The following is a 22,972-nucleotide window of genomic DNA, read 5'->3' as shown; positions in this document are numbered from 1 at the left end:
ACTGCTAGATCCCTGATCGTCCCAACTGGGCTCCACTACTGATCAACATGAAAAGAAACAACACAACGAACAAGATCTTCATCGAGCTCCCACTTGAGCTCAGTTGTGTCACCTGCACTGGTATCATCGGCACCTGCAACTGTTTTGGAAGTATCTGTGAGTCACGAGGACTCAGCAATCTCACACCCGCGAGATCAAGACTATTTAAGCTTAAAGGAAAGGATGGGGTAATGAGGTGGAGCTGCAGCAAGCACTAAGCATATATGGTGGCTAACATACGCAAATGGGAGCGAGAAGAGAAGCAACGGAACGGTCATGAACTAGCAATGATCAAGAAGTGATCCTTAACCTCTACTTACGTCAAACATAACCCAGAAACTGTGTTCACTTCCCGGACTCCGCCGAGAAGAGACCATCACGGCTACACACGCGGTTGATGGTCTCTTCTCGGCGGAGTCCGGGAAGTGAACATGGTTTCTGGGTTATGTTTGACGTAAGTAGAGGTTCAGGATCACTGCTTGACCATTGCTGGTTCATGACCGTTCCGTTGCTTCTCTTCTCGCTCCCATTTGCGTATGTTAGCCACCATATATGCTTAGTGCTTGCTGCAGCTCCACCTCACTACCCCATCCTTTCCTTTAAGCTTAAATAGTCTTGATCTCGTGGGTGTGAGATTGCTGAGTCCTCGTGACTCACAGATACTTCCAAAACAGGTGCAGGTGCCGATGATACCAGTGCAGGTGACGCAACTGAGCTCAAGTGGGAGCTCGATGAAGATCTTGTTCGTTGTGTTGTTTCTTTTCATGTTGATCAGTAGTGGAGCCCAGTTGGGACGATCAGGGATCTAGCAGTTGGGTTGTCTTCTTTTATTTTGGTTCCGTAGTCGGACCTATGTGTGTACTCTGAATGATGTATGATTTATTTATGTATTGTGTGAAGTGGCGATTGTAAGCCAACTCTTTATCCCATTCTTGTTCATTACATGGGATTGTGTGAAGATGACCCTTCTTGCGACAAAACCACAATGCGGTTATGCCTCTAAGTCGTGCCTCGACACGTGGGAGATATAGCCGCATCGTGGGCGTTAGACACTAATACACATGACAAGGGCCAGCGGCGTAAGGGTAAACCGCCCCAGCGCGGTGGAAGGCCAAGTCCTAATCCGGACCGTTTGTCTTATCTGTTGAACCAGCCCTGTCCAAAGCATGGGACGAAGGAGGACCCGTCCACGCACCTCTGTAAAGATTGTTACATCATGCAAGAGTTCAAAAATTCTGATTCTTTCCGGTATGATCATGGACCAGGAGGCGGTTCAGGCCCCGGGTCTCATGGGCCGGGTTATGGCGGAGGAAATTCTGGTTCAGGCTTCCACGACAATCAGGGTGGACATAACAATCAAAATAATCAGGGCAATCAGCAGCAGCAGCAGTCGGGTTACCAGAGCAACCCGAAGCAGTTGAATGGCGGACAGTATCATGTCTTCACCACTAGCTTGGACAAGCGCGGTCAGAAGCTTCATAAAAGGGTGGTGAATGCCGTTGAACCGGCGGTGCCCCGTTATTTGCGCTGGTCCGAGCAGCCGATTGTGTGGAGTAGAGAAGATCATCCACCCCGGGTTGACAATCCGGGTCATCTGGCTCTGGCGGTGGCACCTCAGGTGGGAGGTTATAAGTTCACTAAGGTACTCATGGATGGAGGGAGTAGTATCAATATCCTTTATCACGAAACTTTCCGTCGCATGGGGTTAACAGATAAAAATCTTAAACCGTCCAACACGGTGTTCCATGGTGTGGTGCCTGGTAAATCGGCATATCCTATTGGTAAGATAGCTCTGGAGGTGGCTTTTGGAGATGAGCATGACTCAAGATCAGAAACTTTGACCTTTGAAGTGGTGAAAATCAAAAGCCCGTATCATGCCCTATTTGGACGGCCAGCTTATGCTAAGTTTATGGCAGGGCTTTGTTATGTCTATCTGCAGCTCAAGATGCCGGGTCACAAGGGAACTATAACCGTGCATGGGAGCCGCAAGATTGCTCTGGAGTGTGAAGAAGGTGATGCGGCTTACGCTGAGTCGGTTTGTGCAACAGAAGAGTTGAAGTTTTACAAGGACAATGTTGATCCGGCAGATATGACTTCGTTGAAGAAACCAACTACAGACCATGATCCGGCCCTGAAGTTTAAATCGGCTGATGAGACTAATCTTGTGGACTTCGTGCCTGGCGATTCGTCCAAGCAGTTTAGCATCAGCGCTAACTTGGATCCGAAATAGGAAAGCGCGCTCATCGAGTTCATCCGTGAGAATGGGGACATCTTTGCATGGAAGCCTTCTGACATGCCAGGTGTACCGAGAGAACTCGCTGAGCACACTCTCAATGTTGATCCCAAGTATAAACCGGTCAAGCAGTTTCTCCGCCGGTTCAATGAAGAAAGACGCAAGGCTATTGGAGAAGAAGTAGCCAGGCTCTTGGCAGCTGGATTTATCGGTGAAGTATTCCATCCTGAGTGGTTGGCTAATCTGGTGCTGGTCCTTAAAAAGAACGGCACTTGGCGTATGTGTGTGGACTACACAGATCTCAACAAAGCTTGTCCAGCAGATCCTTTTGCCCTCCCCCGTATTGATCAAATTATTGATGCTACGGTGGGTTGTGAGCGTTTAAGTTTTTTGGATGCATATTCTGGTTATTATCAGATCAAAATGGCAGTTAAGGACCAGGAGAAGACAGCCTTCATAACTCCTTTTGGAGCCTTCTGCTATGTGTCCATGCCCTTTGGGCTCAAGAGTGCCCAGGCGACTTATCAACGGTGTGTGCAGAATTGTCTTCATAAATAGATCAGCCGCAATGTTCACGTCTATGTGGATGATATTGTGGTAAAATCAAGGAAGAAGGAGACATTGATTGATGACTTGAAGGAAACCTTTGATAACCTGCGGGTTTATAAAATGATGCTTAATCCGGCCAAGTGTGTCTTTGGTGTACCTGCAGGAAGCTCTTGGGATTTTTGGTGTCTAACAGGGGCATTGAAGCTAATCCGGAAAAGATCAAAGCCATCACCTCCTTGGCTAAACCGAAGTGTATCAATGATGTTCAACGCCTGGCAGGCCGGATTGCCACGTTGAGCCGGTTTGTCAGTCGCCTTGGCGAGAAGGCCATCCCTTTGTATCAGATGCTGAAGAAAACGGATGACTTCGTCTGGAGTGACGCCGCTAATGAAGCATTTGAAGACTTAAAGCGGCAGCTAGCTAATCTGTCGATTCTCGCTGCTTCGGTTGACAAAGAACCATTGTTGCTGTATGTGGCAGCTAACGCTCGGGCTGTTAGTGTGGCTATTGTGGTGGAGCGCAAGGAGGCAGGAAAGGAATATCCAGTTCAGCGGCCGGTTTACTATATCAGTGAGGTACTTATTGAGTCCAAGCAGAGGTACCCGCATTGGCAAAAATTGGTGTATGGGGTTTTTATGGCAAGTCGGAAGCTTAAGCAGTATTTCCAAGGTCATCCCATCACGGTGGTCAGCTCTGCTCCGTTGGGAGATATAATCCAGAATAGGGAAGCAACTGGCCGGATTGCTAAGTGGGCTATAGAGCTCGGGCCTCACGGGTTGAAATACATACCCCGAACGGCGATCAAATCTCAGGCACTTGTGGATTTCATCAATGATTGGACAGAACTACAAGCGCCAGAAGAGAAGCCGGATCATACTTATTGGACTATTCATTTTGATGGGTCCAGGCAATTGGAGGGCTTGGGGGCTGGAGTCGTATTAACTTCCCCACGAGGTGATAAGTTTTGTTATGTTCTCCGTTTAATGTTCCCTTGCACTAACAATGCAGCTGTATATGAAGCTTTACTCCATGGTCTTCGGATGGCTAAGGAGATGAGCCTAAGCCGAGTTAAGTGCTTCGGTGACTCGGATCTGGTGGCTCAACAAGTGTCTGGCACTTGGGATTCCAAGGACCCACTCATGGCAGCATATCGTCGTGAGGTGGACATTGTTGCAGGTCACTTTAAAGGTTATCAGGTGGTTCATGTGGACCGGCGGAAGAATGAAGCGGCGGACGCTTTAAGCCGCCTGGGTTCCCAACATAAACCGGTTCAATTCATCAAAAAGGTGATCTTCCGGTTCGGCTTTCCACACAACATTATAACAGACAATGGTACCAATCTGCCAAAAGGTGCGATGAAGAAGTTCTGTCAACGTGAGCACATCCGACTTGACGTGTCATCAGTGGCTCACCCACAGTCTAATGGTCAAGCGGAGAGGGCCAATCAAGAGATCTTGAGAGGCATCAAACCCCGGCTTATGGTTCCTTTGCAACGGACGCCGGGTTGTTGGGTTGAGGAGTTACCTTCTGTGTTGTGGAGCATCAATACCACACCCAACAGATCGACAGGGTACACACCATTTTTCATGGTTTATGGAGCGGAAGCAGTTCTTCCTAGTGACATTCGTCATGACTCGCCTCGTGTAGCGACATATATTGAAGCTGACAACGAGAAGGCACGGCAGGAAGCTCTTGACCTGTTAGATGAAGAACGTGACATGGCGGCAGCCCGTTCGGCGATTTATCAGCAAGATCTGCGTCGTTATCATAGCCGCCGGGTTAGAACCAGAACCTTTCAAGAAGGTGATTTGGTGCTTCGGCTCATCCAGGATCAGACGGATATGCACAAGCTATCCCCCCTTGGGAAGGACCCTTTGTGGTCAGCAAGAATCTACACAACGGGTCGTACTACCTAATCGATGTTTGAGAGCGCAAAGACTCACGTAAATCGGAGGAGGAGACCAACCGGCCGTGGAATATTGCTCATCTTCGGCCTTACTATACTTGAGCTATATGCTCTGCTTATGTACATATTATGACAATGTATATATTATGATCAATATAATAAACTGGAACCTCAGCTAAAGCGCGGTATCTGTTGTTTTTCTTACATCATGTGTGGTTACATGGAGCTTACAAAGCATCGTCCGGTTTACCACTTGATTTAGCTTCTCAAAGCTTCATATTAGATCACTTGGGGGCTTGGTCGTATCCGAACCATAGCTACACCTCTTGATCGGCGCAATGCCACAACATCACTTGGGGGCTTGGTCGTATCCGAACCATAGCTGCACCTCTTGATCGGCGCAATGCCACAGCATCACTTGGGGGCTTGGTCGTATCCGAACCATAGCTACACCTCTTGATCGGCGCAATGCCACAGCATCACTTGGGGGCTTGGTCGTACCCGAACCATAGCTACACCTCTTGATCGGCGCAATGCCACAGCATCACTTGGAGGCTTGGTCGTATCCGAACCACAGTCACACCTCTTGATCGGCTCAAAGCCACATCAATCCGGGGCCAAAGGGAGTGTTGTAAAACAACAGCTCAAACATAGGCACCCACTGAGCACAACTCACAATGTTGCTTGGGGATTCTTTGCTGTCGAATTTAGGGCCTGGCAGCCCATGAAAAGCCTCGACTACAACGGTTTTATTTGCCTTTTGCTAAGTTTCTCTTTCTTTTGATAAGATTTGTGATGTTTTCAAACCGGTGTTTATCAACCCGGTTAGGTTGACAACTACAAGTTGTCAGTACATGATCAAGTTATAATCCGGAGACTATCAGCCCGGTCTGGTTTTGACTCAAAGTCACCAGTATGGAATAAACCGGTGTTTATCACAACCCTATTATAAACCGGCATCATATAACAGGAGTTACTTTTACTCCGGATTAGGGTTATTACCCCCATTACAAAGTTGGTCAGCCAACATTATGCCTAACGGTCACAGGTATCATATATTTCCATATTTGGTTATCTTTTACAACCTTGGTTATAAACCTTGGTCATATATATTTGGGTATCATGACCCGCCCGGTGGTAAACCGCCAGGGCGCTTTAAGCTTCTTATCTACAGGAACAACTTGAATAAATAGCTATGGATTATGAACATCATATCTTAAGCATGGCGGATTAACACGCATCAGTTGCAGATAAATATGCATGAAGGCATAACAGACCAAGTGTTTTAACTAGCCTATTACAAGGCGTTTCAGTGCCCAAAGGGATAATTGTTTCTCAATAAGCATTGCAGCGTGGAAGCCTAAACCGGCCCCCGGATTATGATTGCTTATCAGCTTGACCTGACGGCTGCGGATCATCTTGCACCGGTTCATCTTCTTCGTCTCTACCCAGCGGCTAGAAGTCAACAGTTGTCCAGTTGATCCCAGTTAAATCTTGGAACACAGCTTCGTCACTTATAAGGGTTGACTGTTCAATATCAGGGGCATAAGTGTGCTTACGGATTGGAGGGATCAGATTTTGCGCTTCTGGAATTGGTGCAGCAATCCGTCTGTTCTTGTCATCATAACTTGCCTGATAGTATGAGAGATCAGCTTCTTCAGCCAATTGACAAGCCAGTGGACGTACTTCCCGGTTTATGGCGCGGAGATCCTCCTGGCCAAATTCTGATCCGTCTTCTTTTAAGCTTGGGAAGCCTTTAGCCACGTCCACCGGATCAAGATCAGGCACCCACGCCTTTGCCCGGGTTAGAGCGGTCAGAGCTCCGGCCCTTGCCGCAGCTTTCTTTAGTTCTTCAAACCCGGGCAGGCAGCATGGATAGCCTTTCTAAGGTGTCCTTGATCAATGTTGGAGGAGGTTTATTGTGTGAAGCGGTGCAGATGATCCGCTGCGCACCGGTATACAGCTGCTCTATCAGAGTATAGGCCGCTTTCAACTTCTTCTGTACATCAGAGCCCAGATGGCTAATGTGAGTTCCTGCACCATTGTACACATCAGTAAACTGACAACACATGAGAAAGATATGTTGAAAGTATTAAGGAAAAGATGTTTACCGAACACAGCAGCAGTCATGGCATGAATCTGCCGCTTTACGCCGGTCAGTTCATCAACCACCGGTTTAAGAGCGGCTTCTGCGTTTTCAGCCCTTTTTATCAAAGCGGATTTTTCAGTCTCCCAATCTGCCCGCTCTTTGTTGAAGCCCTCTTTCAGTTTCTCCATAGCGCCTAGAGCGCGGGTCAATTCTTCCTTCGCTTTGGAGGCTTCAGCTTGCTGGGTTTTGATGTTCTCTTGCAGATCAGCGGTTTGTCTTTCCTTCTTGCTCAGCTCAGCCTATAAAGGGATAGATGTATAATGAGTTGACATTATATATTTGAAGTACCAAGCACATAACAAGTTATGCCCTTGATACTTGGGGGCTAATGCATATTTGCTCCTTATCAGAAATTTGTACAAGTCCCAAGCACAATACAAGTATTAATCTTGGCACTTGGGGGCTAATGTGTGTTTGTTCAAAAACTATTGGTATGGGAATTCTTCTACAGTCCCGGTTCATCTTTATAAAGTTAAACTGGCCCTTGGGGGCTATACCAGTAAAAGAGCAGTATGGCAAATTTTGAGGAACTGGTTCATCTTAAAGAGGTAATCCGGTCCCTGGAGGCTAAATATGCAAAGTTGCATTATGAAAAAAGTCCCGGTTTAGATTGGTATCATAAACCGTCACTTAGGGGCTACTAGGAGTTGATAAACTGCAATCGGACAAAAGAAAATTAGTAGTTACCTCATATCGCTCCTTCATCAAGTTTACCAAAGTAGCTTCATAGTCACGGCTGGTATACAAACGGTTCAAGAAGCTAGAGTGAATGTCTTGAGCGTTGAGATGAGCGTAGCTTGATAAATCGGCATTCCATTTGCCTTTGCCGATAGCAGAAAGCTCGTCCTTGGCAGTATGCTTTGACAAAGCGACAGGATTGCCAGGAGTGGTGTGGCCAGTGCCAGTAATCATAACGTCATCATCTTTGTCATCAGCAGCCGTCACTGGAGTTGGCGGTTTGTCAGTATCCTTAACAGGACTGGCCGGTTTGTCATCAGTGCGGACAGGGCTGGTTGGCCGGTCGGTATGGCTTGTAGTGTCAACTTGCACTTGATCGGCAAGGAAGTCATGGTCCTGAGGCGGCGGATCATTAAGCATGGCGTCAGCGTCGGTTTCTTCCGGATCTGGAGTTTTTTCCGGTTCACCAGCTACATTATCATCAGTCGGCTTGCTTAACCGAGCCTTCTTGCTGGGTCTCGGCTCGGCGCTGAGAAAAGATAGACATGAGGATCAGTACAGTATGTAAAGATAACACATCAAGAATAAAGTCACGTGCATAGCTCACCCAGGAACTGTTTTGAGGGGTGGAAGCTGTGTGGCCGATGACTCGCCAGAAGATGAGTGAGAAGTACCCTGATAATTTGAATCAGACGGGTTAAGAGGCTGGCGGAAACAACCTGCTTTGGGGTATGAAGTATCAATGGGATAAGAGACCTCTGATAGGCGTTTCCGAACCGGACTGTTCGGTAAACCGGCGGAGGTAACTACCTGGCCGCTGTGCCGGGTTGTGCGGCGAGCCTCGTGCTGCTGCGTCTTCAAAAGAAAGTTTGGGTCCAAGTAAGCAAGGGGTGAGAAAATTTTACTTTCCGGTTTGCTTGACGGATTTTTGATGTTGGCAGAGGATCTGAATCGGAGGAAAGAATGGTTACCTCTACGTCATCAGCATGGCTGCCTTCAGCGTCGTCCTGATAATAATCATTGTCAATGAGGTGTACGAAAAATGAACCAAGAGAGTCAAGTTCTACCTCTGTTTCCAGATTACCCACATCGTCATCAGCTAGTAGATCGGAGGATGCAGTGGTCCTTCTCTTGGCAGGTTTTTTAACAACCTTGGTCTTTGGACGAACTGGCTTGACCGGTTTGTCTTGCGGCTTCGCCGGTTTGTCTTGTGATGGTTTCTTGTTCCAGAACGGATCATCACCCTGTCGGAAAATAATCACACTTTCAGAGAATATTTGGACAGAAGCAACTTCAGATAAAAAGATTATATGATTCTTACAGCTGGTGGTTTGTTGAAGGTGCAGAAAGGGAGTACTCCAGTTTGGGCACAGACAGCCTCCGGTTCGTTCAGTATCTTTTTTACAGCCTCAGTGACTTCTGCATCTGTAAGCTGAATGTCAATGTGGTGCTGAGCATCCTTCAAGCTCCCCGTATACTCACACATCAAACCGGAGCGCCGGCTTAAGGGCAGAATACTCCAGCTTATCCAACAACGAGCGAGATGAACTCCTGTCAAACCGTTTGCCATGAAGGCTCTAAGTTTTGATAATTGAGGAGCATAGCTGGCCCTTTCTCTTGCAGTCAACCTCTGAGGAAAAGGATGTGTGTTGCTCAGGCGTTCAGGGCGGTAACCTGGCAGGGGGTTTTCATCAGGTGGAGATGTATCCATGTAATAAAACCAAGTCTGGTTCCACTCTTTGGGGTGGCTGTGGAGTTTGGGATGAGGGAAGGTGACTTCCTTCCTTTTCTGAACCTCCATCTCGCCCAGTTCTGTATTGGGTCCATCCGAGAACTCTGTGCGACGGTTTAAGTGAAAGAAATCCCTAAACAGTTCGACGGTAGGTTCCTCTTGTAGATAAACCTCACAAAAGACTTGGAAGTGGAAGATGTTGGTCACAGAATTGGGACCGATGTCTTGAGGGCGCAGTTGAAAACTGGCTAGTACATCCCGGAAATTTTTTGAACCGGGAGGGCTAAAACCTCGTCCGAGATGATCAGCAAACACGACTACCTCTCCGTCCTTGGGTGTAGGAGGATTTTCCGGGCCAGGGACCCTCCAGTGGATGACATCTTTTTTAGCTAAAGCACCCGTTTTAACAAGATTGTTTAGCTGTTCTTCGGTTACTCGAGAAGGAGCCCAATTGCATTCATAGACTTGCTTGGCCATGGCAATGAAAGATCTGAAACATGATTATTACCGGTTTAAGATTTACAGTGGACAACTATACGGCGGTATAAGGATACAAGCATATTGATAAACCGGATTTGGTTATTCGTAAACCGAAGTCTGACAATGGAAACGGTGTAATGCATTGGCGGTTCAACAGGGGACTAATGGTATCTACCGGGTCATCCTTTTATCTGTGAAGTTAAACCGCCCAATCTGGTATTCAAAGTGTGTAAGTGAAGGAAGAAACAAGTTTCACATCTTGCTATGGTGATTTCAGATCTACCCTGCGTTGGAAAAACAAAATATATTCTGACCTAATTTCCAACGTGCTAAAGGATCACCAAGTTGAGATGAGTTGGATATCAAGCAGGTGCCTTAACAAAAGAAGGGAGTCTAAACTACAAAAGGTGTTGAAAATAGTCAGATCTAACCGGCCATTGGTGCTACCGAAGGAAGAACAGCTTCAAGCGGCGAAGAACACCGAACCCTAATGGCGGATCTAGGGCGAGAAGAAGAGGGACTTACTGGTGCAGGAGGAAGCAGCGGAGGATCACCGCTTTTCTCTGATGCGATCAGGTTGATGCCGCGGCCTTTGTCGAAGCAGAGGCGAAGGACGACGGCGGCGGCAAAGCTTGAGGGTCGGTCGGAGCGAGGAAGACGACGACGCGAAGAGGCACGAGGGGAAAAATGGAAAGACCCCCTGGCCCTATTTATAAGGGCAGAAAGATAAGCGTTAGGTACGAAAATCGAGGAGCCTAAATTTTGGATATGAGGCGGAGCTGTCGCCTCGATTGTCGGAGGCTCGTTAATGACAGGTGACATCATGGCGGTTTACCATGATCCTAGAAGATGGTGTCATGGCGGTTTACAAGATTATGTGAAGATGTTGAAGAAGAAATTTTCTTAAGTATTGAGGATTGACATGAACCAGTTCAAATCAATCTGGGGCCTAATGTTGGGGATATTACCACTGGGCGTAAACCGGCCAGGAGAGGCCGGGTTAACCCCATAAGTAGTTCATCTGTATCTGAAGTCCATGAAGACAGACGGTGACGCTTCATGAAGGCCCAGGGCCCAAAGCCGGTTTAAGGCCTGTAGACATAAACCGGCATTGATATGTAAACTTGTGTTGTAAGATAGAAGTAGCAGAGACCGAGCCGGACACGATTATGAGCCGGCCTCGGGATTCTGTAAACCGACGGGCGTCAACCCATGTATATAAGGGGACGACCCGGCGGCGGTTCACGGACAACAGACAACAACCCAAGACTTAGGCAAAGCGTATTCGCTCCCTGGTCATCGAAACCCCATCAATTCCATCACAACTAGATGTAGGCTTTTACCTTCATCGTAAGGGGGTGAACTAGTATAAAACTCTCTTGCGTCCCTTGTCCGCTTTAACCCCTTTAAGCTAACCCATAGCAATGGCTCCACGACTAAGTCCTTTCTCTAGGACATCTGCCGTGACAAAACCACGACAGAAAGAGTACTTCCGTTCGCCAACATGTGGGACGTCGACCATCCTGGTCCACTTGCCATGCACGCAGAACTCCAAGGGAGAGTCACCCATGTCGTCGCGCCGCAGTAGTAATGACTAATGAGCCATCAAATCATAGGCCCAACCTTTCCCACTGTGAAGTTGCTCGGACGAAGGAACCATCATGACTTCGTTGAAGTCCTCTTCTTGAAGAAAACTACTGTACTAGCAGTACTGCTAGCTACAGTAGTTACTCCAGCAGAGGCCTCCTTTCGTTCATAGAATAGGAATTTTATAGGAATATGAAAATCATAGGAAGTGAGATGACATGCATCTCAATTCCTATAGAGAAAGAGATGCCATTTGATGCATAGGATAGGAATTTTCCATTGATTCTAGGCTAATGTACTGGTAATTTGCTCTAAAAACTACAGTAGTAAATAGTAGTACCGGTACATGCACGTACTCAGACACAGACACACACACTAACTACTACTAGTACTACTACTTCTCACATGCTGGCCAGACGCCGTCGTTCTCCTTCCCGGCTTTGTCGGCGACACCCCACCGTGCCCGGGGAATACTGCTTCTCAACGGCGACTATCTCCTCAAACTCGGCCTTGAGCCTCGCATAGGTGGCCTTAGAATTTCTGGGGTAGGCACGGTGGGGCCCTTGCTGTTCTTCCAACTTTCTTTGAGGAGTTCGTCCGCCAACGTCATCAACTCTTTGGCCAGTGCTTGTTTCTTGGAGTTCTTCGTCTCCATGGGTTGGCTCGCCAACATAGTCAACTCGTTGGTCGGTGCTCGCTTCCTGGAGATCGCTGTCTCCAGTGGGTTGTCCGCCGGCAACTCTTTGGCTAGTGCTCCAGGATCCATAAATGAACTGACAAACAAAAAGCAATCGAAAGGAAACCACAATCGCATTGAAAACAGGAAAAGAATAGGCTGTGAGAATCGGTCGATGCTTCGCAAAAAGAAGATTCTTGGAATGAAAATATAGCAGCATCACTGATTCGCCCACCTTTCCTTCGTCGGTACAGAAGAAAAATGGCAGAAGTGAGTAGCCTGGAGTGAGGTTTTCTTCAAGAAAGGGGAGAAAGGGCTTCAACGAGCATTCCAGTGAAATGATGGTTGCTTCGTCCTGTCCAACTTCGAGGTCACTTCGAGGCCACTTTACCGCTGCTGGTAAAGGTGGATTTTGTGATATGACGGGTCATGACGGCCACACCGGGGTGACCGGTGAGTCTCGACTGTAGCACCTCGCTGTGATTTGGTGGATGGCACGCGGGCCCGCATGCTTTGATGTCCCGCATGTAGATAGAGCGGGTAGTCATATAGGAGTGCTCAATATTGTGAACCGCGACCAAGGCGGAGAGGAAAACGAGAGAACTACGTAATTAATGCATGATTTTAATTAGGGTAGTTTTGTAAAGTATGAGATACATTCCTCCAATCACAAAATGCCTTGGTTGATGAGATTTGAGATTTGAGCCAGTACTGCACGCGGTGAAATCTCTAGAAAGGCAAATACTCCTTTCCGGTTTACAGGGATATACTAGCAAGTACTAGTACTACAATAGTGGGCTCAAATAGCAATTTTGCCTCATGCAAGAGCCTGGCTATATGCGTGCTCCAAGGCTCCGCACCACGCCCCACCCCTACACAAAGACTGCCACGCGAGCGTTCGAAACTGCCACGTTCGGGTTGTGCTTGGCTCTTCGCCTCTTCGAGAAGACGAACAATGATGTTACTACTACTGCTTCTACAGTAGTATCGAATCCACTGCTGCATGTCCGTCCACCGCGTGCGGGAGGGATAGCCACCGCGCGCATGGGTGAGGGAGAAGGCGTGTAGTAGTAAAATCAAGCTTCTCCTCGTTGTACGAGTTGACGCGACACATCATAGCACTGGCCCCACATGGTTGCCTCTAAACTTGGCTGAAAGACTCGCAGTGTACAATACTCCATTTGCTGCAACCTCTAACATTTACCCCACCACAAATTAAAATATATATTCCTGTCTTGACCAGATGAGCGTGCAAACTAGAATCACCAGGATGACAGGTAGGGCCACAAGATTATTTTAATCAAAAAAAGCATGGAGCCGACCCCAACGATTTTAAGCTTACAGGCATGGTACACGCTATCCTAGACTACTCTACACATGAAACTGCCACACGAGTGTCTGGGCTGCGCTTGGCTCTTCGCCTCTTCGGGAAGTCGAACAATGATGGAGTACTACTGCAGTGGAGGAGTACTATAGTATGCTTTTGGCCGTCTGACACCGATTGAACTGATGCATGTCCACCGCGTGCGGGAGGGAGAGCGTGTAGCAAACGAAAGCTTCTCCTAGTCCTGCCAGACACCACGCTCATGGGCGAGGGAGGGACGCAGCTTCATTTACTTACTACTCCTGCCTTTGCGTCTATGACAGGTGGGCCCAACAGGTCGGTGGCCCACCTGTCATGTAGCCAAAGGCAGGTGCGGTTAAGGCAAGAGGGCGTTGTAGTAATCAAACTTCTCGGTCTTGTACGAGTTGACGCGACACATCAAAGCATTGCACTCGATATATTTCAATAATTTGCGTTTACCAATGCATTAGTTACTCCCTCCGTTCCTAAATATAATAATTCTTTTTAGAAATTTCAAATGGACTACAACATACAGATGTATGTAGACATATTTTAGAGTGTAGATTCACTCATTTTGCTTCGTATGTAGTCACTTGTTGCAATCTCTAAAAATACTTATATTTGGAAACGGAGGGAGTACAACACATGCATGCATGCATGCCGTGACTTTCCTTTTGATACTTGCATGTGTTGATTTGATGCACCTTGCCAAATTTTGACTATAAATTTAATTAACCAAATGTTCATGCATGTCACAAAAAATTACGGGGCTGTTTGGATTGTGACTATGTTTGTCTTATGTTGCCACATTATTTGTGCCACACTTGTCACACTTGCCTAACTTGAGTTGCTAAAATTGTTAGACCCACTTTGGCTTGCCTAAGGGAATCTTGCCACACTTTTTGTGTCTATGACATGTGGGGTTCACTCCTAATGAAAAAATTCTTGTCTTAGGTGTGGCTAGAACCAAACACCCACCTAACTTGGTCAAATTGCCTAAGGTGAGGTGTGGCAAAGTGTGGCAATATGTGGCTGGAAACCAAACAGCCCCTACATCACTGAAAACTATGTTCAAATACGAATCAAACGATATAATTTTTGTTAACATGCACTAACATTTTGTCAGTTAAATCTTTGGTCAAAATTTAGCACCAATTACAAAGGGGCCCAATAAATATTGTACTCTCACATTTTGTTTTGAGGATGCTCTGATACGTCCATTTTGCATCATGCTTTTATATCGATATTTATTGCATTATGGGTTGTTATTACACATTATGTCACAATACTTATGTCTATTCTCTCTCATTTTAGAAGGTTTACATGAAGAGGGAGAATGTCGGCAGCTGGAATTCTGGGCTGGAAAAAAAGCAAATATTAGAGACCTATTCTGCACAACTCCAAAAGTCCTGAAACTTCACGGAGGCACATTTTGGAATATATAAAAAATACTGGAGAAAGAATCAACCAGAGGGGGCCCACACCCTGGCCACGAGGGCGTGCCCCCTGCCTCGTGGGCCCCCCGGCAGGCCTCCGATGCCCATCTTTGGCTATATGAAGTCTTTCGCCATGGAAAAATTCATAAGGAAGCTTTCGGGACGAAACACCGCCGCCACGAGGCGGAACCTTGGCGGAACCAATCTAGGGCTCCAGCGGAGCTGTTCTGCCGGGGAAACTTACCTCCGGGAGGGCGAAATCATCACCATCGTCATCACCATTGATCCTCTCATTGGGAGGGGGTCAATCTCCATCAACATATTCACCAGCACCATCTCCTCTCAAACCCTAGTTCATCTCTTGTATCCAATCTTTGTCCCAAAACCTCAGATTGGTACCTGTGGGTTGCTAGTAGTGTTGATTACTCCTTGTAGTTGATGCTAGTTGGTTTATTTGGTGGAAGATCATATGTTCATATCCTTTATGCATATTAATACCCCTCTTTATATGAACAGGAATATGATTTGTGAGTAGTTACTTTTGTTCCTGAGGACATGGGAGAAGTCTTGCTATAAGTAGTCATGTGAATTTGGTATTCGTTCGATATTTTGATGAGATGTATGTTGTCTCTCCTCTAGTGGTGTTATGTGAACGTCAACTACATGACACTTCACCATTATTTGGGCCTAGGGGAAGGCATTGGGAAGTAATAAGTAGATGATGGGTTGCTAGAGTGACAGAAGCTTAAATCCTAGTTTATGCGTTGCTTCGTAAGGGGCTGATTTGGATCCACATGTTTCATGCTATGGTTAGGTTTACCTTAATACTTCTTTTGTAGTTGCGGATGCTTGCAATAGGGGTTAATCATAAGTGGGATGCTTGTCCAAGGAAGGTCAGTACCCAAGCACCGGTCCACCCACATATCAAATTATCAAAGTAACGAACGCGAATCATGTGAGCGTGATGAAAACTAGCTTGACGATAATTCCCATGTGTCCTCGGGAGCATTTTCCTTCATATAAGAGTTTGTCCCGGCTTGTCCTTTGCTACAAAAAGGATTGGGCCACCTTGCTGCATCTTGTTTACTTTTGTTACTTGTTACCCGTTACAAATTACCTTATCACAAAACTATGTGTTACCGATAAATTCAGTGCTTGCAGAGAATACCTTACTGAAAACCGCTTGTCATTTCCTTCTGCTCCTCATTGGGTTCGACACTCTTACTTATCGAAAGGACTACGATAGATCCCCTACACTTGTGGGTCATCAAGACTCTTTTCTTGCGCCGTTGCCGGGGAGTGAAGCGCCTTTGGTAAGTGGAATCTAGTAAGGAAAAAATTATATAGAGTGCTGAAATTTACTGTCACTTGTTACTATGGAAAGTAATCCTTTGAGGGGCTTGTTCGGGGTATCTTCACCTCGACCAGTAGAGCAAAGAGTTGCTCCTCAACCTACTGAACCTACTAAAAATGTTCACTTTGAAATTCCTTCGGGTATGATAGAGAAACTGCTAGCTAATCCTTTCACATGTGGAACAATACATCCCGATTTGCACCTAATATATGTGGATGAAGTTCATGGATTATTTAAGCTTGCAGGTATGACCGAGGATGTTATCAAGAAGAAGGTCTTCCCTTTATCTTTAAAGGGAAAGGCATTGACATGGTTTAGGCTATGTGATGATATGGGATCATGGAACTACAACCGATTGAAATTAGAATTTCATCAGAAGTTTTATCCTATGCATCTTGTTCATCGTGATCGTAACTATATATATAATTTTTGGCCTCGTGAAGGAGAAAGCATCGCTCAAGCTTGGGGGAGGCTTAAGTCAATGTTATATTCATGCCCCAATCATGAGCTCTCAAGATAAATTATTATTCAAAAAATTTATGCTCGGCTTTCTCTCAACAATCGCTCCATGCTCGATACTTCTTGTACTGGCTCTTTTATGCTGAAGACTATTGAATTCAAATGGGATTTATTGGAAAGATAAACGCAACTCTAAAGATTGGGATCTCGACGAAGGTAAGGAGTCAGGTATAACACCTAAGTTTGATTGTGTTAAATCTTTTACGGATACCGACGTTTTCCGTGAATTTAGCACCAAATATGGACTTGACTCTGAGATAGTAGCTTCTTTCTGTGAATCCTTTGCTACTCATGTTGATATCCCTAAGGAGATGTGGTTTAAATATAATCCTCCCATTGAAGTAAAAGTAGTTGCACCTATTAAAGTTGAAGAAAAAACTATCACTTATAATGTTGATTCTGTTGTTCCTACTGCTTATATTGAGAAACCACCTTTCCCTGTTAGAATAAAGGATAATGCTAAAGCTTCAACTGTAGTTCGTAAGAGTAATACTAGAACACCTACACCCCCTGAGAAAATTAAAGTTGAACCTAGTATTGCTATGGTTAAAGATATCCTGGCCGATAATATTGATGGGCATGTTATTTACTTCTGTGATAAAGCTGCTAGAATTGCTAGACCTGATACTAAAAATAAGCATAGACCTGTTGTAGGCATGCCTGTTATTTCTGTTAAAATAGGAGATCATTTCTATCATGGCTTATGTGATATGGGTGCTAGTGCAAGTGCAATACCTCATTCCTTATACAAAGAAATTATGCCTGATACTGCACCTGCTGAGATAGAGGAAATTGATGTTACAATTAAGCTTGCCAATAGAGACACTATTTCACCAGTTGGGATTGTTAGAGATATTGAAGTCTTGTGCCGGAAAGTTAAATATCCTGCTGATGTTCTTGTTCTTGGTTCCCCACAAGATGACTTTTGTCCCATTATATTTGGTAGACCCTTCTTGAATACTGTTAATGCTAAGATAGATTGCAAAAAGGATGTTGTTACTATTGGTTTAGGGGATATGTCTCATGAGTTTAATTTTGCTAAATTTCGTAGACAACCCCATGATAAAGAATTGCCCAGTAAAGATGAAATTATTGGTCTTGCTTCTATTGCAGTGCCTCCTAATGACCCTTTAGAACAATATTTGCTCGACCATGAAAATGATATGTTTATGAATGAAAGAAGGGAAATAGATGAAGTATTATTTAAACAGGGACCTATTTTGAAACACAACTTGCCTGTTGAAATCCTAGGGGATCCTCCTCCACCCAAGGGTGATCCCGTGTTTGAGCTTAAACCATTACCTGATACTCTTAAGTATGCTTATCTTGATGAGAAAAAGATATATCCTATTATTATTAGTGCTAACCTTTCAGAGCATGAAGAAAAGAAATTATTGAAAACTATGAAGAAGCACAGTGCTACTATTGGATATACTCTTGATGACCTTAAGGGTATTAGTCCCACTCTACGCCAGCACAAAATAAAATTGGAGAAAGACGCTAAACCGGTTGTTGATCACCAACGAAGGTTAAATCCTAAGATGAAGGAAGTGGTAAGAAAAGAAATACTAAAGCTTCTGGAGGCAGGTATAATTTATCCTGTTGTGGATAGTCAGTGGGTAAGTCCTGTCCATTGTGTCCGTAAGAAGGGAGGTATTACTATTGTAAAGATGAATTGATCCCACAAAGAATTGTTACAGGTTATAGAATGGTAATTGATTTCCACAAACTAAATAAAGCTACTAAAAAGGATCATTACCCTTTACCTTTTATTGATCAAATGCTAGAAAGATTATCCAAACATACACATTTTTTCTTTCTAGACAGTTATTCTGCTTTCTCTCAAATACCTGTGTCAAAAGAGGATGAAGAAAAGACCACTTTAACTTGCCCTTTCGGTACCTTTGCTTATAGACGTATGCCTTTTGGTTTATGCAATGCACCTGCTACCTTTCAAAGATGCATGACGGCTATATTCTCTAATTTTTGTGAAAAGATTGTTGAGGTTTCCATGGATGATTTCTCCGTATATGGAACTTATTTTGATGATTGCTTGAGCACCTTGATCGAGTTTTGCAGAGATGTGAAGAAACTAATCTTGTCTTGAATTGGGAGAAGTGCCACTTTATGGTTAATGAAGGTATTGTCTTGGGGCATAAAATTCCTGAAAGAGGTATTGAAGTTGATAAAGCTAATGTTGATGCTATTGAAAAGATGTCGTGTCCTAAGGACATCAAAGGTATAAGAAGTTTCCTTGGTCATGCCAGTTTTTATAGGAGGTTCATTAAAGACTACTCAAAAATTTCTAGGCCTCTGACTAATCATTTACAAAAAGATGTCCCTTTTATCTTTGATGATGATTGTGTAGAAGCATTTGAAATACTTAAGAAAGCCTTGATTTCTGCACCTATTGTCCAGCCACCTGATTGGAATTTACCCTTTGAAATTATGTGTGATGCTAGTGATAATGATGTAGATGATGTTCTAGGACAAAGAGTTGATAAGAAATTAAATGTTATCCAATATGCTAGTAAAACTCTAGACAGTGCCCAGAGAAATTATGCTACTACTGAAAAAGAATTTTTACCAGTTGTATTTGCTTGTGATAAGTTTCGACCTTATATTGTTGATTCTAAAGTAACTGTTCACACTGATCATCTTGCTATTAAATATCTTATGGAAAAGAAAGATGCTAAACCTAGACTTATTAGATGGGTTCTCTTGCTACAAGAATTTGATTTGCATATTATTGATAGAAAGGGAGCTGAGAACCCCGTTGCAGACAACTTGTCTAGGTTAGAGAATGTTCTTGATGACCCACTACCTATTGATGATAGCTTTCCTGATGAACAATTAGCTGTCATAAATGCTTCTCGCACTACTCCATGGTATGTTGATTATGCTAATTACATTATTGCTAAATTTATACCACCTAGTTTCACATACCAGCAAAAGAAAAAGTTTTTCTATGATTTAAGACATTACTTCTGGGATGATCCACACCTTTATAAAGGAGTAGATTGTGTTATTAGACGTTGTGTACCTGAGCATGAACAGGAACATATCCTACGCAAGTGTCACTCCGAGGCTTATGGAGGACACCACGCTGGAGATAGAACTGCACATAAGGTATTGTAATCCGGTTTTTATTGGCCTACTCTCTTCAAAGATGCCCGTAAGTTTGTCTTGTCTTGTGATGAATGTCAAAGAATCGGTAATATTAGTAGACATCAAGAAATGCCTATGAATTATTCACTTGTTATTGAACCATTTGATGTTTGGGGCTTTGATTATATGGGACCGTTTCCTTCCGCTAACGGGCATACACATATTTTCGTTGTTGTTGATTATGTTACTAAGTGGGTAGAAGCTATTCCTACTAGTAGTGATGATCATAACACCTCTATTAACATGCTTAAAGAAGTTATTTTTCTGAGGTTTGGAGTTCCTAGATATTTAATGACTGATGGTGGTTCACATTTTATTCATGGTGCTTTTCATAAAATGCTTGCTAAGCATGATGTTAATCATAGAATTGCATCTCCATATCACCCGCAGTCTAGTGGTCAAGTAGAACTTAGTAATAGAGAGCTCAAATTAATTTTGCAAAAGACTGTTAATAGATCTAGAAAGAATTGGTCCAAGAAACTTGATGATGCATTATGGGCCTATAGAACTGCATATAAAAATCCTATGGGTATGTCTCCTTATAAAATGGTTTATGGAAAAGCTTGTCAGTTACGTCTCGAACTAGAACATAAGGCATATTGGGCCATTAAAGAGCTCAATTATGATTTCAAACTTGCCGGTGAGAAGAGGTTATTTGACATTAGCTCACTTGATGAGTGGAGAACCCAGGCCTATGAGAATGCCAAACTGTTCAAACAAAAAGTTAAAAGATGGCATGACAAAAGGATACAAAAGCGTGAGTTTAATGTAGGTGATTATGTTTTGCTATACAACTCTCGTATAAGATTTTTTGCAGGAAAACTTCTCTCTAAATGAGAAGGCCCTTACGTTATCGAGGAGGTCTATCGTTCCGGTGCCATAAAAATCAACAACTTCGAAGGCACAAATCCGAAGGTGGTGAACGGTCAAAGAATCAAACACTATATCTCAGGTAATCCCATAAATGTTGAAATTAATGTTATTGAAACCGTAACCTCGGAGGAATATATAAGGGACACTTTCCAGAATGTTTCAGACTCCGAAGAGGAATAGGTATGTGGTACGGTAAGTAAACCGACTCCAAAACAGTTCTAATGGCAATTTTTCTCCGTTTTGGAATATTTAAGAAAATAGGAAAATAAGAAGTAGTCCGAAGAGGACACGAGGCATCCACGAGGGTGGAGGGCGTGCCCCCTGCCTCGTGGGCACCTCGTGTGCCCTCCGGACTCCGTTTTCTTGCACGATACTTCTTTTAGTCGGTAAAAATTCACTATATAATCTCCTGAAGGTTTTGACTACCGTATCATGCAAATATCCTCTGTTTTTGTTTCAAGCTGTTTTCTGACAGATCTAGATCACCATGACGTCTCGAAGTGCCCCCAAGGACAAGTTCTTCGAGAAGGTCATCAACCCCTACCTCGCGGAAGTGCTACAACATCCTCAAACCATTGAGATGCATGAGGGGTTGTTGCACATCCGCGATGTTGAGGGAACAAGGAGGACCGGAAGCACGGAGACAAGGCTCGAAGCAATGGAGCAACAAGTTTTCAAGTACCAGGAGATGGTGGAACGTGGACTCGATGCCAATCACATAATGATCATGGAGTTCACCAATAACCACAAGCTGGATGCCAAGAACATTGGGGATGCCATCTTCAAGCTTCACAAGAAAATTGAGCGCCTCCAAGCCCAGATCTATGACCTGCAAAACCAAAACTGTGAGTATGAATATAGATTCAAGAGGATGAGTTTGGCTGCAGATTTGAGGATCCCGGAGACTCGATCATCCTTTTATGATGGTGAGCCTATGCCTTGGAAGATGGACGACAAGCCTACATCATCAACAACTCCATCATCACCACCCCAGAGGAAAGAGATATAATCACATGGGTATGGGCACTCCCCTTGGCAACTGCCAAGCTTGGGGGAGGTGCCCCGGTATCGTATCACCATCACACTCCTATCTTTACCTTTTTCTTAGTTCGATCCTTTTGGTAATATCTTGATCTAGTAGAATAAAGTATAAGTATGATCTAGTTTGAGTTTTGCTTTATGATCCTTCTATGTAATCGAGTCTGTGAGCTATATATAATAAAGATTAGTTTTGAGTCGAGGGCTTGGTTATCTTGCTATGATCTTGAAAGAATAAAAGAAAGAGTAAAAAGAATTAAAGAGATCATATTGATCTTATGGAGAGTAATGACTTCACATATAAAGAGTATGATGAATAAAAGTTGTTGAGAGTTGACAAACATAGTTTTGGTCATCATTGCAATTAATAGGAACTAATAAAGAAAGAGAAGTTTTCACATATAAATATACTATCTTGGACATCTTTTATGATTGTGAGCACTCATTAAAATATGACATGCTAAAAGGTTGATGTTGGACAAGGAAGACAACGTAATGGGTTATGTTTTCTTATATCCGAAATAAAGTATATTGTCATGGATCGTCCAACATGTTGGGCTTGCCTTTCCCCCTCATGCTAGCCAAATTCTTCGCACCAAGTAGAGATACTACTTGTGCTTCCAAATATCCTTAAACCCAGTTTTGCCATGAGTGTCCATCATACCTACCTATGGATTGAGTAAGATTCTTCAAGTAAGTTGTCATTGTTGCATGCAATAAAAATTGCTCTCTAAATATGTATGATTTATTAGTGTGGAGAAAATAAGCTTTATACGATCTTGTGATGTGGAAGCAATAAAAGCGACGGACTGCATAATAAAGGTCCATATCACAAGTGGCAATATAAAGTGACGTTCTTTTGCATTAAGATTTCATGCATCCAACCATAAAAGCACATGATAACCTCTGCTTCCCTCTACGAAGGGCCTATCTTCTACTTTTGCCTTATACCTTATACAAGAGATAAGGTGATCTTCACCTTTCCTTTTTATTTTTTATCCTTTGGCAAGCACATTGTGTTGGAAAGACCCTGATATATATATCCAATTGGATGTAAGTTAGCATGAACTATTATTGTTGACATTACCCTTGAGGTAAAAGGTTGGGAGGCAACACTGTAAGCCCCTATCTTTCTCTGTGTCTGATTAAAACTCCATACCCATAAGTATTGCGTGAGTGTTAGCAATTGTGAAAGACTAAATGATAGTTG

This window comes from Triticum aestivum, chromosome 3D (assembly GCF_018294505.1).
Source record: "Triticum aestivum cultivar Chinese Spring chromosome 3D, IWGSC CS RefSeq v2.1, whole genome shotgun sequence".
In the NCBI taxonomy this organism is placed as follows: Eukaryota; Viridiplantae; Streptophyta; class Magnoliopsida; order Poales; family Poaceae; genus Triticum; species Triticum aestivum.
The sequence above is the reverse complement of the archived record's forward strand: the minus strand, read 5'-3'. Positions refer to the sequence as shown.